The sequence below is a fragment of the Labrus bergylta genome, chromosome 14 (genome assembly GCF_963930695.1).
Source record: "Labrus bergylta chromosome 14, fLabBer1.1, whole genome shotgun sequence".
Lineage (NCBI taxonomy): Eukaryota > Metazoa > Chordata > Actinopteri > Labriformes > Labridae > Labrus > Labrus bergylta.
Genome location: NC_089208.1, coordinates 24597596 through 24612263, shown reverse-complemented (window position 1 = coordinate 24612263; position 14668 = coordinate 24597596). Strand labels below are relative to the sequence as shown.

The 14668-nt window shown below is 39.6% G+C and overlaps 1 long non-coding RNA gene across 1 annotated transcript; it reads left to right on the top strand.

Annotated features, from left to right (window-relative positions):
• The first annotated feature begins 413 nt into the window (after positions 1–413).
• On the top strand, positions 414–3157 carry LOC109982090 (uncharacterized). The gene is made up of 2 exons (XR_002277904.3): positions 414–597; positions 2762–3157. It is a non-coding gene; the product is annotated as an uncharacterized lncRNA (long non-coding RNA).
• Positions 3158–14668: the final 11511 nt, after the last annotated feature.

The window sequence follows — 14668 nt, the reverse complement described above, 5'->3', positions numbered from 1 at the left end:
TTTACCCCCTTCTCTTCCAAAGCTGGTTGAACAACTGTCTTTCATGAGTTGTCAGGTCTCTAAATGGCCACTGGGTGGCATCACAACACCATTATTCCTTCATAGGAAACTACCTAGAAAGAAGTGGGACACTAAAAATGTGATCATAGCATTAAGAAATAGACAAGGAAGAACAAAGTCCACTGGCCTTGAGTGGCTTATCAGAATCAGCTTTATTGAATATGGTATTTGCTTACAAGAAATTTGGCTTCAGAGAACTGTGCTCACCATGAACAAAAATTATGACATTAAATATAAACAAACACCATTATCCTTATCTTTTCGATTTGGCATGACACTGTAGCCAATTCCAGCTGTCATTGGACGAGAGAAGGGGTACACCCTGGTCTGTTAGCCAGTCAACTAGCCACAGTCACACCTGTGGGGCAATTTTATTGTCTCCAAATAACCGTATGAGAACTTGCGAACTCCACACAGATAGTCCCTGTCTGACAGGGATTCAAACCAGGAACCTCCTCGTGACTGAAGGCAACAGCGCTAACCACTGCAGCACCGTGCATCAAGAATAATGAGACCTAAAAAGACCTCAGCACAGTGGTGGGTAGTGCAGTAATGCTCAGATGAACATGATAAAATATATAATAACAGAGTTTTGCAGTAAAGATGATCTTAACTATGTAAGATATAATCTCTCAAGTGTTGAATCATAATTCCTGCAGAGAATTGTAATTTATAGAAATGATGTCTACATGAAGATGCAGATGGCTAGTAGAGAGTGTGAGCTACTTGCTATTTGAACTATTTCACAAGCTTTTCAAAATTCCTTCGAGTTGTCAAGTGAAACCTCAATCAAATATCTTGCATCACCAAGGAAGATCAATTATTGTAAAAAGGGTTTTATTAGGCGTTACATGGAATTTACAGGGTGCTCTCCTATAAAAGTATGTGACTTGGCACTATGGGCTACTGGTGTAAATGATTGCTGACTGAAAATGGGCAGTTCACCCTCCGGGTATGAGAATTTCTTTGATAATTCACGTACTGGTCAACAAGGATGTGGGCTTGGATGGAGGGTTACTAAGGCCACATAACCACTGCGTTATCTCTAAATACTTGGTAAATATTTACTAGACAATTGCGTTTTGTCCTCAGTATTAGGTCTCTGCAATGCTGGGTATGTGAGCCAGATGCAAATCGTGGCTCTCAGGCTCCATTGTTAGCATTGTGGCTTGGTTAATGTTTAATTTCTAAGAACAAGTGAAGTCTGTGGGTGTGCTGTCGGGCAGTGTCTGTCTTTCTTGTCAATTATTTGCTTTAATACTGAAATACGCTAGGGTTTATTTTAGTCCCTTTTAGATCCAAGTTACAGACACTATCCCATTTCACTTGACGTTTTTTTTGACAAGGTTATCTATTTACATGTGAAAAACCCTTTAAACTTCATGAAACATAGGGCTTAATCAGGGCTTGATGTTACTGTTATAACTAACATTGTGGTTGTTGACATGACGCCACCTTATCTTTAACTCTGACATCCCCTCTGATTGTACTTTATAAAGAGACAGGTCCTCTTCCTGTGAGCTATAACAGCAGATGCCTCTCTGACAAAGCCTTGATTGTTGGTGCTCAGCTCACTGTGAAAGGAGCATCTCCGCGTCCCCGCTCAGCTGCTGAGCAAACGGATCTGTCTCCGCTGTGGGCCACCGGCAGCAGCGTGTAGAGGGCTCACTGCAGCCGTGTGCAGACCGACATCACTTTCCACTGAGAGCCATATACATCCTGAAGCCGTGTTTTATTTATTTAAACTCTTAAAGTAAAAGTAGACACTGCTGGAGTTGAATTCTCAGGTGCAGCCTTTGTGTTTGAGCATGAAGAACACATCCTCCACGTTAAGGCAAAACAAGGTATTGCCATAATTGAACCGTGCTCCAGGTTTCCTGCTGGAAGTCAAGGTTCTGCACTGATGTAAGACCCGTGGCACTCTGTAATCATGTCCATACACAGCCAGGATTTAACTGCACTCTGGAGGGGGAAGACAGGCGGCTTAAGCAGATTTTATTTCAAGGTCCCATTTCAGGGAAAATTGGCAGCACAGGCCAGATCTCAGATCCCCCTTGTACAACCAGACTTTTTTTGTGGGGTTTTAATTATTTAGATGTTGACTTGATTGTAAGTCTGGACAACACTTCTTTTTTTACTCCATTATTGATTTAAAACTTTACATGAAATATAATCGACTGTCTTCGATGAGCATTTTTTTTCAAAGATCATCTGATCACCAGTGATTACAATTTATTTCTTTTCATTGCTTCTTCACTTGATTATTTGAAATGACTCAAAACAAATGCTTAGCTCCCATTTTGGACCAATGTGAAGGCTTCCATTTATTTGGTCCTGGAGCAGTTTCAGAGAGCATTGAGCAAAGAAATTCAAAATGCTTTGTAATCCTCAAAGTAGCAAGCTTTAATCATTTACAAGGATGCCTGTGCTCTCACGCCTACCCAAACCACAATCTAAAGGGCTAGAATTCATAAGAACCAGATGTATCTGCACAGTTTATCTATTGTATTACTTCGAGTCCTGCAGTCCGGCTGGTGCCTGTCCTTGTAATCGCTCTTCGCCTCATGTTTACCATGAACTGGTGGTGGCCATTAGACGTCTGTGATTGAATGAAAGTGCCCCAAACTCTACTGAAGTCATCACCCACCCACATGGTTCACCTCGACCCACTCTGACCCGGACACCTTTTGCTCCTCTTCAGCGACACCTCTTTAGATCGAGTGATATGGCTTCCTCCAGCATGATGAAGGACCTGTGTGACTGCTGCCGTCTCTGACACTGGAAGAAAAAGTCTCCAATATATTCTAGTGTTGTGTTAAATGATGAATGACCAGAAGAAGAGCAGAGAGGCGGACTGCAGTGATGACCTCCCGACAAATCCTGCAGCTGCTCCTTGACAATAAATACTAAAACAAATCCCGAACCAGAAAATAGACACATCTTCTAATTCACGACTGGTAGTGCTGCTCTACATCCATTAATGAACAAATGGACGACAAGGAGTTGGCAGAAGTTTCATTTCAGTGTTCACTCAGTCACTAATTCTGTCAATGAAAGAAATCTAACATGGGTCAACCAATTAAATCATCCAATAATGTCATGTCTTAATTTCCAATTTGTGCTACTGTACAAGACACTTTCAAAGGCTTTTACAAGAATAAAGTCTGACAGTATTGGCCAAGAATATTCTGCAATAATCTTTATTTACAAGACTAAACCTAGAGTCTTTTTTTATTGTTTTTCATTTGCTGCAGGTAGAAATGTCCAATGAGATCAACTAATTGAGCACAAACAGAAGCAGTGGTTTGCCTTGTTATTGAGGCTGTAGCGTTAGCTTGGTTGGTGCCATCAGCTAGCATTTATTTGTTATTCATTCTGAATATCTTTCCTAGCTACCGGTACTCCAAACTTGCACTTGTCCACCAATGTTACTTTAAATTCACGTGGTGTTGGTATGAACTGAAAATTAAGAGACAGCACATGGTGGTACACAACTCGTCTGTTTAAAAGACTCTACGTCATAGGACAGAAACATGGCGAACCATAGTCAATGTTGGCTCGATCAGCAAAAGCTTGAATTCATTCACAGATTAAATAGAGGGCGGCTGTGGCTCAGTTGGTAGAGTCAGTCGCCTCTAAACGGAAAGGTCAGGGTCTTGATCCCCAGCTCCTGCAGCCACATGTCCGATGTGTCCTTGGGCAAAACAGATAATCACAACTTGCTCCCGCTGCTTTGTCAGCAGCGTATAAATGTGTAGGAATGGGATTAGTTACTTCTGATGGTCACTTCACACAGCAGCCTCTACCATCAGTGTGTGAATGTGTAGGTGTGATATGTGGTGTGAAAGCATTTTGAGTAGTCACAGGACTAGAAAAGTGCTATACAAGCTCAAGTCCATTTACCATATTAAATATGTATAAGGTAGCAACTGTTAATTTTTCACATTCACACACTGATGGTAGAGGCTGCTATGTGTGAGACCATCCAAAGTAACTAATCCCATTCATAGGCATTCGTAGCAGCAGGAGCAATTTGGGGTTAAGTGTTTTACCCAAGGACACATCAGACATGAGCCGGGACGGCTGTGGCTCAGCTGAGCAACATGTCCGTTGTGTCCTTGGGCAAGACACTTAACCCTTGCTCCCGCTCCTTCAGTGGCGGTGTATGAATGGGATTAGTTACTTCTGATGGATGATACTACATAGCGATCACTACCATCAGTGTGTGAAAGGGTATGAATGGGTGGGTGTGACATGCAGTATAAAAGCGCTTTGAGTAGTCGGAAGACTAGAAAAGCGCTATATAAGCTCAAGTCCATTTACCATTTACATGAAGCTGCTGGAGCTTCAGTTTAAGAGACAACGACTCTACCAACTGAGCCATTCTTTTTTTACCAGTCAAATTTAGGCAGGAAAAAATAAAACAAAGGCTCTTTCATTCTTAATGCCTCAAATCCAGGGGTGATTATAAAGTCTGTTGGGACCATTAGCTAAAATTCACTGGGGCCCGTCCAATTAGTCTTCGTCACTATTATTTCTGCCAGTGTCTAAACGCTGGCAGAAATAAACGAGACTTTCATTGACAAACTTCGGTTTTCATGCAACGCTTCGCAGGGCCATGAATGAGTGCTGTCAGAGGGGGCCCCCCTTTAGGGAGGTTTCCTACTGTCATTGCAAAATTTGCACATTTTGAGTCACTGCTGTAGTTATCAGCCCTCAGGGGCCCCCTCCTGGCCCTGGGGCCCCAAGCAGCGCCTTTGCTCTAATCACTTCTTTGAAATCCATCACGATGAAAGCGAAGAAAAGGAATTCAAATGAACTTTAAGCTCATATGAGGAACTTTTGGTTTGTGCCGATTTTGGCACCGCTGTGGCCAAAACACTACTTCCTATCTAGAAAAAAAATCTCATCCTGCTTTCTTTTAGGAGTCTACTGTATCACTTATTGAGACTCTTTTCTGAGAAAAAAGTGAAAAAAACTAAAAATCAGTTACAGCATCGGCTGTTAAACCGACCCCACGGCTGAGGTTCTGGCCTTGAAAATAACAACATAGAAATACTCAATCTTTATGCTAATGGTGTCTTTTGTAGCTCATTAAAAGTATCTATGTTACTTTCTGTCTGTTTCATAACCAGCTACAAACAACAACAGGAGCTTTAAAGGAAAAAATCAGTCTTTCAGGATTATATCTGATTTGATTTTTTTAGTTTAAAAAACTTTAGTATCAAATTAAATCTGTTTCTTTAACTCCTCACAGTACGTTTGAACCAAACGGTGAAGATATCAGGAGGGCCCATTACCTTTAGAAATAGTTTGCCCTGTGTCTGACTTTGGGGAAATGTTCTGCCATGTTGAAATCTCTTCAGAAGTGGTCAAAACAAATAATTCTTTGGGAGTGTTTTTCCTTTAAAGTATGTTTGGTTGTATGGGCTGTTTTTCATACAGTGCAGCGGCTCATTTAGCTCAGATTTACGATGCTCTGGTGATATGACAGCGATGTTATGTGCTTAATTAGTTGTGTTCCTGGAATCCACTCCTCTCTTGGCTGCTTTAACCCCAAACTGTAGAAAACATTTACACTCCTGCAGCTCAAAGAGAAACAGCCACGGCAGTGATTCTTCTTGTTTATCTGCAGTGCTGGAGACATCGTGGACAAGAAACAGCTCTGGGTGCAGACTCCTGGAGGACCACATGACGTGTTCAAAAGTGCCACCCATCTGTCACATGAAAGGGCTCGGCTCCTCAAAGCACAATAGAGACAGAGGTTATAAACAAATGGTTTACAGGAGATGTGGGTGCAGTCAGACAGATTGGACGGAGCTTGTTGTTTCTGTGCCGATTCCCCGCTGTGAGCCTCGGCAGCTTCACAGGAGGAACCCCAGAGCATGATGGGATTCTCACATGGCTGAGTCGTAGCTGTCACTGTCCCTCTGCTGGCTCTGATTGGACTGTTTATACCCTTCAGGAATGCTTTTAATATTATCCATAATGTTCTCGTTATTCATCAATAATCAGCTGGCAGCCGGGGCCCTGCGCCCTGCTGGAGATAAGAGACACATCGAGGACGATACGGTTCACTGAATGTTTCCACTTGAAGATTCCCTTGAAGTTTTTGCTTTATTGTTTTTTTATGAAAGCCGTTCATCAAACTCCTGCTTTTAATATTGATTGGACGATTATCTCTGGTCAGATGGGCTTAGACGTAAATAGAAAACAGGCAGAAAAGAGCGTACCTCATGTTAGATTAAAGCTTTATTAGTTCAACGTTGTGGTTTTCAGTTTTTTAGGGTTGTTAGGGAATCGATTTTAAAATGAACACAGGAGAGAGAGAGTGCTGGTGAATATTTTGTCTGATTGAAAGAAGAGTCAAACATTTATTCTTTGATTTTTGTGGTTTGCATATTTGAGTGGCTTTAAACCGAGAACATGAAATGTATTAGATTTAAAAAGTTAAATCCGCAGCAGTTTGCTGATGTGAATATTTAGTCTGATTGAAAAGAGAGTTCAGCATTTATTTGTTTATTATGGTGGTCTGCATTTTTTAGTTTTTTTAATCGAACAAGATAAAATGAACTAGCTTTAAAAATTGAAACAGAGGTGCCAGTTGCCTAGTGGCCCTATGTACGAAGGCTGGGGTCCTCCGGGTGGGCGGCCTGGGTTCGAGTCCAACCTATGGCTCGTTCCCCTCTCTCTCTCTCGCTCCCTGATTTCTGACTCTGTCCACTGTCATCTCTAAAGTGTAGACGTAAAAAGCCCGAACCTTAAAAAAAGAAAAGAAAATGGAAACCCGATTGTGCTTTGTGAACATGTTTCTCATTGTGTTATGAGGGTTCGGCCTTAACGGGCGTTTTTATGTGTTTTTAAACTGTCATAAAAGCAGAGAAAAAATAAAGACTTTTATTTTCTATTTATAGCAATTTTTTTAAATGTCACAAAGTGCTTCACAAAGTCAGCAAAATAAAATAAGAAAAGTCATAAATAAAGTCATAAAATCATCAGGTCGTAGGAGGGCGACGGTGTCTTTTAAGTTGGTGCGTGCACCCTGATAAGCAGATCCTGAGGTCTTCTAAGGTGGAAGACCCGGGTTTGAATCCGGCCTGTGGCTCCAACATATATGGTTCCCCTCTCTCTCCAATTTCTAACTCTCTCCACTGTCCTGGCTCTAAAAAAAACCCTGGATGCTTAGTCTTAAAAATATATATATATGTATTAATATATTTTAAAGACCTTAAATACAGTTAAAATAATGATAAAATAATTTTAAAAAAATACAATTGAAATAAAATCATGAAAGATCTCTCTCATTGATTTTATTTTAATTTAGGTAAGTTAATTTATTCAACACATTTCAGCAACAAGGCAAAAGAAACTTCATTAGAGATTAACTTTAAACAGGATTTTAAGCCAACAAAAGATGAAATAAAAAAGTCTAAAACAGAAGTTAAAACATTATAAGACAGTTATAAATCTAAAGTCACAGTGCTGTGTTATATTATTATCTTTTATAACTTTTAAGACACAACATGGGCTGTACCCGTCCTATATGGCTTAGCTTTTAACCCCTTATGAACCAGGACTCAGTCTAAGATCCTCTGGTAGAGATCTGCTGTCTATTCCCAGGTCCAGCCTGAAGACTGAAGGGGGTACAGGACTTTTACTGTCAGAGGCCCCAGACTGTGGAACAACCTGCCAGAGGAGATCAGACCTGCAGAGTCAGTCCTTGTTTTATTTCTCTACTAAAGACAAAAAAAAACCTTTAACTCTGTGATTTCACTTTTTATTTTTAATCTTTTATTCTTGTAATCTGATTGTATTGGCTGTTGCTTGTATTGTCTGCTGTGAAGCACTTTGTTACCTGTATTTGAAAGTGCTATACAAATAGAGTATTATTATAAGTATTCATTTAAATAATTCAATGACTCAAAGACACTGTGAACAGGAAGATCTCTCCTTACCCGACGACACAGAGTCATTCAATGCAAACTGAACCGTTTGAAATCCTCCGTGAAACCTTCCTCTTTGAATAATTCATCTTCAGGCTGTGTGGGTTGTGCAAAGCGTCTTGTATGGTGTTCTCATCTTTTACTTTTATTTCTGTTGTGTTTCAGTACGATCTTGTGCAATAAGGGTAAAGTTGTTTTCATCGGCATGTTCTTCAGTGTGCATGTAGATTGTTATTTATTGACTCTACTTTAAAGGAAGCTTAATGTGTGCAGCAAATTTCCCCAAGGAGACAATAAAGTGTATTGTATCACATTTAATAGAACAGAGAGTTTCAGCTTCAGGTGAATTTAAGGGTAAATTTGGTAAATCAGGTAAACATGAACTGCTCTCCGAGGCCCGGTTTGGGTTTATCCGTATCCTGATGGGAGTATGGGAGTATTTTCAAGTAGCATAATAGAAACTCGGCACCCATTCATACTCGGATCCTCCTGGGTGAAAGTTGAGTTGTCCTTCTCCCCCCTCGGTGCAGACTCCAGATTTGTGATATTGGCTCGATCCTCTTGAGATTTGAAGGACAATGTCTCGCCGCTGTGAGCCAGAGGACTGTATTCATTCCGAGCCGGTCTAGCTCCACTCCTCATTCAGCTCATTTAGAAAAAAAACATATTTTCCCCGCACATTTTAAACACAACATTTTCACGGCACAAGATTTGTGATATACAGTTTGCACACAAAAAGGCCAATAAATAACTTTTCCTATTTACGCACATTTACAGTTTGGGGCTCCGAGTGATTCACTGTGGTTCAGAGAGTCCATCATTTAAAGGGATTTGTCATGTTTAGTGGCTCAAACTCGTTTGGAAATAAACTCGCTGCTCAGGCTCAAACCACATCTGGATTAAACAATAGTGGGACAGAAACTGTAGGTTTTGTAAACTTGGAAATGTTTTCACTAAATATAATGGGACATCTTTTCATCCGTTTCAGCAGGAATCTCGTCCTGTCCAGAGCTGATTATTGTGACAGTTTAAAAGCACAGAGTAACATTATCTCCGTAAAGCTGGTTTTGATCCTGTTTGAGGATTATCTATCATAACTCCGCTCTCATTCGGCTGCTCTGTGACATGAGTTATTTCATTATCATGAACTCCAGCGGCTCGGCTTCCCCTCCTCTGTCTGCTGCAAACGGTGTTCTTTGACCTCCGTGTTGGCTGGCAGGTGAGGCTTGGAGATCAAGGGGCTGCGTGTTGATCCTGAAGCTCAGGAATGGAGAGCCTGGGTGTAAAAAAGTCTCTCTGAGGACGGGCCCCGTCCTGCTGGAAGCTCCACGACTCCCACACACGCTCCGACCTGTGCCTGTTCACAGTTGACTGCCATGTAAAACACATGGAGTCTCTCACTGTCCAAGATACTTAACAGACCACTTTTGGTATCAAATCTGAGGACGAACACCTTCAGGGCACACGCATATTAAAATGCTAATGTTACGCTTTTACTCAGAAAACCCATTTAAATCAATTGGGCATGGGCTAGCTCATCCTGCTTTGATCCACTGGAATCCACATTCAACTAAAGCCCTCTAGCTGTTATATTAGACGTCTTATGTTCATAACAATATCAGAATCTAAAGGTATAAACACTATTTCAAAATGTCATTATTTAAGTTTTTCCAAAATCTCCCGATAAGAGGTTTGAATTTAAGTTTTAGCTCCATAATTTATCACAATGAGCTATTTGTTTTTTTGACCGGGTGTTAGCATAAATCCCAAGGCAGCTATTCGACTGTTAGCAACCAGCGCTAGCATCGTCCACATGTAGTTAGTGTTGTGTTTCTTGTGTTTTTGAGAGGGGTAAAGACGTTAAGCTCCCATTTGTCGATTATTGGTTCTTGGTGGTGTTTGTTGCTGTGACCCGGAAGGAGTTTAGCTTTTCAGGCTAACTTAGCTCTAGCTAGCCTTACAGAGGTATATTTTAGCACTCCATACAAGAACTTAAAATCATAAAAAAGTTATTTATACAACAGCTTTAAAACACAAGTTTAACAAAGTGCTTTGACAACCAAGAAAATCATACAGCTGACGAAATGTCAAAAACTAGCAAATCAGGAAAATGTGTACGAGCAGCAAAAGAACCGAAACAACACAGAGGCAAGACGAAGGGGATGAAAATATTTTAAATACATAAAAAAGTTCAAACGCAGCGGAGAAGAAACGGAGAAGAGAGGGTAAAAGCAAGAAAAGCAACAGTCAAAGAAAATAAGAAAAGGAATCTCAGCTGATGTTGCATGTAGCCTATTTGCTAACTCCTACAGATACGACTCAACATGCAGGGAGCAGATAATAAATAATATTCAGATTGTCAGGGCTCACTTTGCTTCCTCCTCTGATTCGGAATCAGACGATACAATAACTTTTAGCTGAAAGACGCTCATTGTTATGTACGACGTTTTTTTTACTGTGCTGACCCAGACAGGTGTCAATCAAAACCGATGATTACTGTAAAACCATGCACACACATAAACAGTCCTGAAAAAAAGTCTAGACAGAAAATTCTGATGTTGAGGGCTTGGTTTTTAAATAGTTGTGAAGAATGAATATCTCTGGTTTTGATTAGATCAGGTAAGATATGAAAAGATATCTTTATTGTCACTGTAATGAATTAAATTATGTTTGGGTTAACCTGTAGATGCCTAATAAAAAATAAATATGATGGACTCTTTATGAGTCACTAAGATTTGTTTTTATTGTTGCACAAAATCTCTTGAAGCTATTAAAGACTCCAGCAACATATGGCCTCCTCACATAACATTACAACCTGCTTTAGGTTTGTAGTGTTGTCTTTCTTTTAACATGCAGTGTATACATTTCAAACTCTAACATGTGCACATGCACAAACACACACACCTTGTGTTTCTGTCTTTCTATAGAGGTTTTTATTATGCTTTTTATCCCTTTATGGGACAGGGCAGTGGATAGAGTCGGAAATTCTGAAATCAGGGAGAGAGAGAGAGAGAGAGAGAGAGAGAGTCGGGGTGACATGCAGCTTATGAGCCAGAGGAAGGATTCAAACCCGGGCTGCTCGCTTTGAGGAGTGTAGCCTCTGTACATGAGGCTCCGGGACAAACCACTAGTCCACTGGCAACCCTTATCATCTTTTTTTATCCTTATAAAGTGAGTCTGGTTTTATTTCATATCTGTTTTTATTATGTGGGTAAGTTTAGCATTTTATTATCTTCCTATTTTTTCTTCAATTTGCTATAGGGTCAGAGGTGAGAGCTTATTTCTCTACTTTTGTGCACAAAATGTTTTTGTTTTTTTTTCCTGAGAAAAACACAATTGCCAAACCAAACACACATTGAGTTTCTCTTGAGCTGGGATCACAGAGTCCCGGTTAACTTATGGGGCTGTAATACCCGTGTGTAAGATGTCGCAGAGGACCCTGTTTAGCCAACAGAGTGAGACACAGGATCTGGGTGTTCCCAGAGGAAGAGGTCCTGTTGTGCTGTGTTAAACGTGTCGGCTCCAGAGACGGCATGACAACACCTGATCTGCACCGTGCAGGATCGAGCCGTGTTAGCTAAACCAGGTACAAGGTCAAGGTCTGGACAACAGCTCTCTGCTGGCTTTGTGTGAGCTGCAGCCCGTTCTCAGGGAAGCTATACATTACGCTCCCACAGCTGGCTCTGCACAGTATCACTTACACTGCGGTTCATATTTGAGGAAATCAGCCAGAGCAGGAAAACTCTGAGTAACTTTAGGAAGGTTTTATTTGAACATAGTTAAAGGCCATGTGTGTGTGTGTGTGTGTGTGTGTGTGTGTGTGTGTGTGTGTGTGTGTGTGTGTGTGTGTGTGTGCGCGCCGGGTTAAAAGGTGACTAAGTACATTTAATTTAGCAATAGTTAAGTACGTTTTCGGGCGCTTCTTGCACAATACTTTGGTATTTCCATTTAATGCTACATGTCTCCTTCACTTCAAATTGGAGGTAATGACTCATACTTTATACTCCTCAACATTTATTTGGAAACTTTATTTACTAGTTACTTGGCATGACAGCCTACAAAACACCATCTGATGAAGAAATCTGATATATAGTTATTTGTATTTGATTTGTTTATTATGACAGGTCTACAGTCAGCTAGCTGTACCAGAGTTAGCTATGGGCTAATTTACATCTGTCCCTGGGCAGGAGACAAAATCTCTGTTAAGAAATCAACTATATGCTTAAAACATATTGTTGATTAAGATATGAAGCAGAATATTAAGTTCCTGTAATGAGCTGCAGCCAGAGCTCGTAATTCTAGTTATGGTACTTTTAGTAAATATTGATGCTGGTATACTTTTCTACTTTTTCAGATATATTCAGATATAAGCTAGCAGCACAGTTTGTTATCGGCTGTATCCATTAAAACCCGAACCTCACATCACATTGTAGTTTTATAAAAAAAATCCAAAACAGTAAATAAGATGTTTTTTGTGTGTCAGAGTGAATTCATGACAGCATTTAAATTGTACATTATACATAAAAACCATAACTGTGTTCATGTCAGAAACACGTCATATTTCAGTGTTACTACAGACAGAAGAAGAGAGTGATTGGCTGCAACATTTCCCTTCATGCCTTTGAGAAACATTCACCGTGGGGTTACTTTGTTTGCACTCAACAGAGATTCACCACAGCCGAGCTTGTGCTGAAGTTTGGTTCACGTTTAGTTTTTTTACGTCTGAAAGTAAAACATTGTTTGTGAAAGTTTTGAGATGAAAAGCACGAGACCTGATCTGTTCAGCGATTGTAATAGGATGATTCAATTATCTCATCTTTTCCCCCGTATGGAAGAACGTTTTTAATTCAACGGGCAGAAAAGAGTTCAGAACAACAACGAGGCTTCTTCATTCATAGTATAATATGTTTATAATAACATGTAGGAATCCACATGTGTGATGTGCACTCTGTTGTTAGAACGTGTGTATGTGCAAACTTTATTAATGAAGCCCGTCGTAATATGATGTCGATCATTTTCTTAGTATATTCAGGATGTTTGTTTTTGGATCTGCAGGAGTAAACAACAGATCCACTTTAGAGACATGAATGTTTATCTCATCTTATTTTCTATATCTCAAACTTTGAACGATGTAGACAAAACCTGTCAGTTGAAAAGCAGACATCAGGCTGATCACACATCACATCACTGTCCAACATTTAACTGAACGTCAAAAGGTCAGAAATAACTGGAGGTTAAATGTTATTGTGAATGTGAATATACAGAATACAATGTGTTGTTTCTAAAGACTAAGTCATTATATGTTATGTCATGATTTGGTCTGTTTAAGTTTAAATTTCAGCGTTTAGATTTCTTTATGTTGTTTTAGTTTTCATTCTTCGCTGGTGTTTGTTTCCCTCGTGTGCTTCCTAGTTTAGTCTTTAGTGTTTCTTGTGTCATTTCATATCCCTGTGTCCCTATATGTTGTTACATTCTTAAGTTCTCTGTGGCATTAGTGTTCCCTGATTTATGTTGTAGTTCTTGTCGTGTCTCTAGTCGTATTTCTTCTAAACAGACCAAATCATGACAATCTGTTCTTCTTCTTATATCTGAAGAATAAAATCTTAAACAACATTTTAAAACTTAACTATAAGACAAAGAGAGCAGCAGGATGAAGGTCGACTCTTTCTTTGTTCACACACTCAGGGGGAAATTAAGAAAGAGTTTCATTTGCTGTTTTGTTGACCTGATTATGACATTCATTATTGTATTTCTTTAAGTAAAATGATCCGTATTGATTCAGGAATCTTTAAACATTAACAACACTTGAGCTGTGCTTTAGTTACGGAGCCTTTTTGTGCAGAAGGTTTGATCTGCCGAGCTCAAGAGCAAAGACTGGATCATTTTTAAAGAGTTTATCGGCTTTATCCATAAAAGCACGTTGTTTTGAAATAAAATGAGATTTAATCAAATGTTTGACCGCTGAAACAATATTTGTTTAGTCTCTAAACTCTGGAGGGTTTATGTGGGAGACACAAAAAGAACAAACAAACAGATCATAACTTTAAATAAATACAAATAACACAAAATGTAAAAAAAAAAATATGTACTGTGTGTAGAGCTAAATCTAAGATATTGTTCTTTTATAACACATTATAATATGACTTTAGGTTTTAGTTTTAGCAGGTTAAAAAGACATATATAATGGTTACTAAAGAAAGAAGTGAATAACTTCCTTTTTTCTTCAGTCAAAGAAATGTTCATATTTATTTAGGACGCATTCAAGGTCGTTTACTTTTTTCTTACCATCTAAACTTGAATGTTATATTTCACAGCCTGTGTAGAATAATATGTGACATGGACATTTTGGCTGCTGTAATATTTGGGTCACTTAAAGTTGCGCCCTTGGAGAACTTCAGGAATCTCTAATGATATGTTTTGAGAGCGAGCAGAGCAGCTATGAAAACAACATTAAAATAAACGTCGTTTTTTATCGACTATTAATCATCTCGAGTCGCTGTTACTCCTGTGTGGTATTATTCTGGGAGTATTCTTCTTGTGTTTTCCAGCTCAGTATCAGTCTCACTCCCTCACACGTCGGTGTTTCCCGGTGCCGCGTGCTTTTTTTATGCTAATGATGCTGTGACATCATCAGTGAGATCAAAGCGGGGCCGCGGTACTTTAGA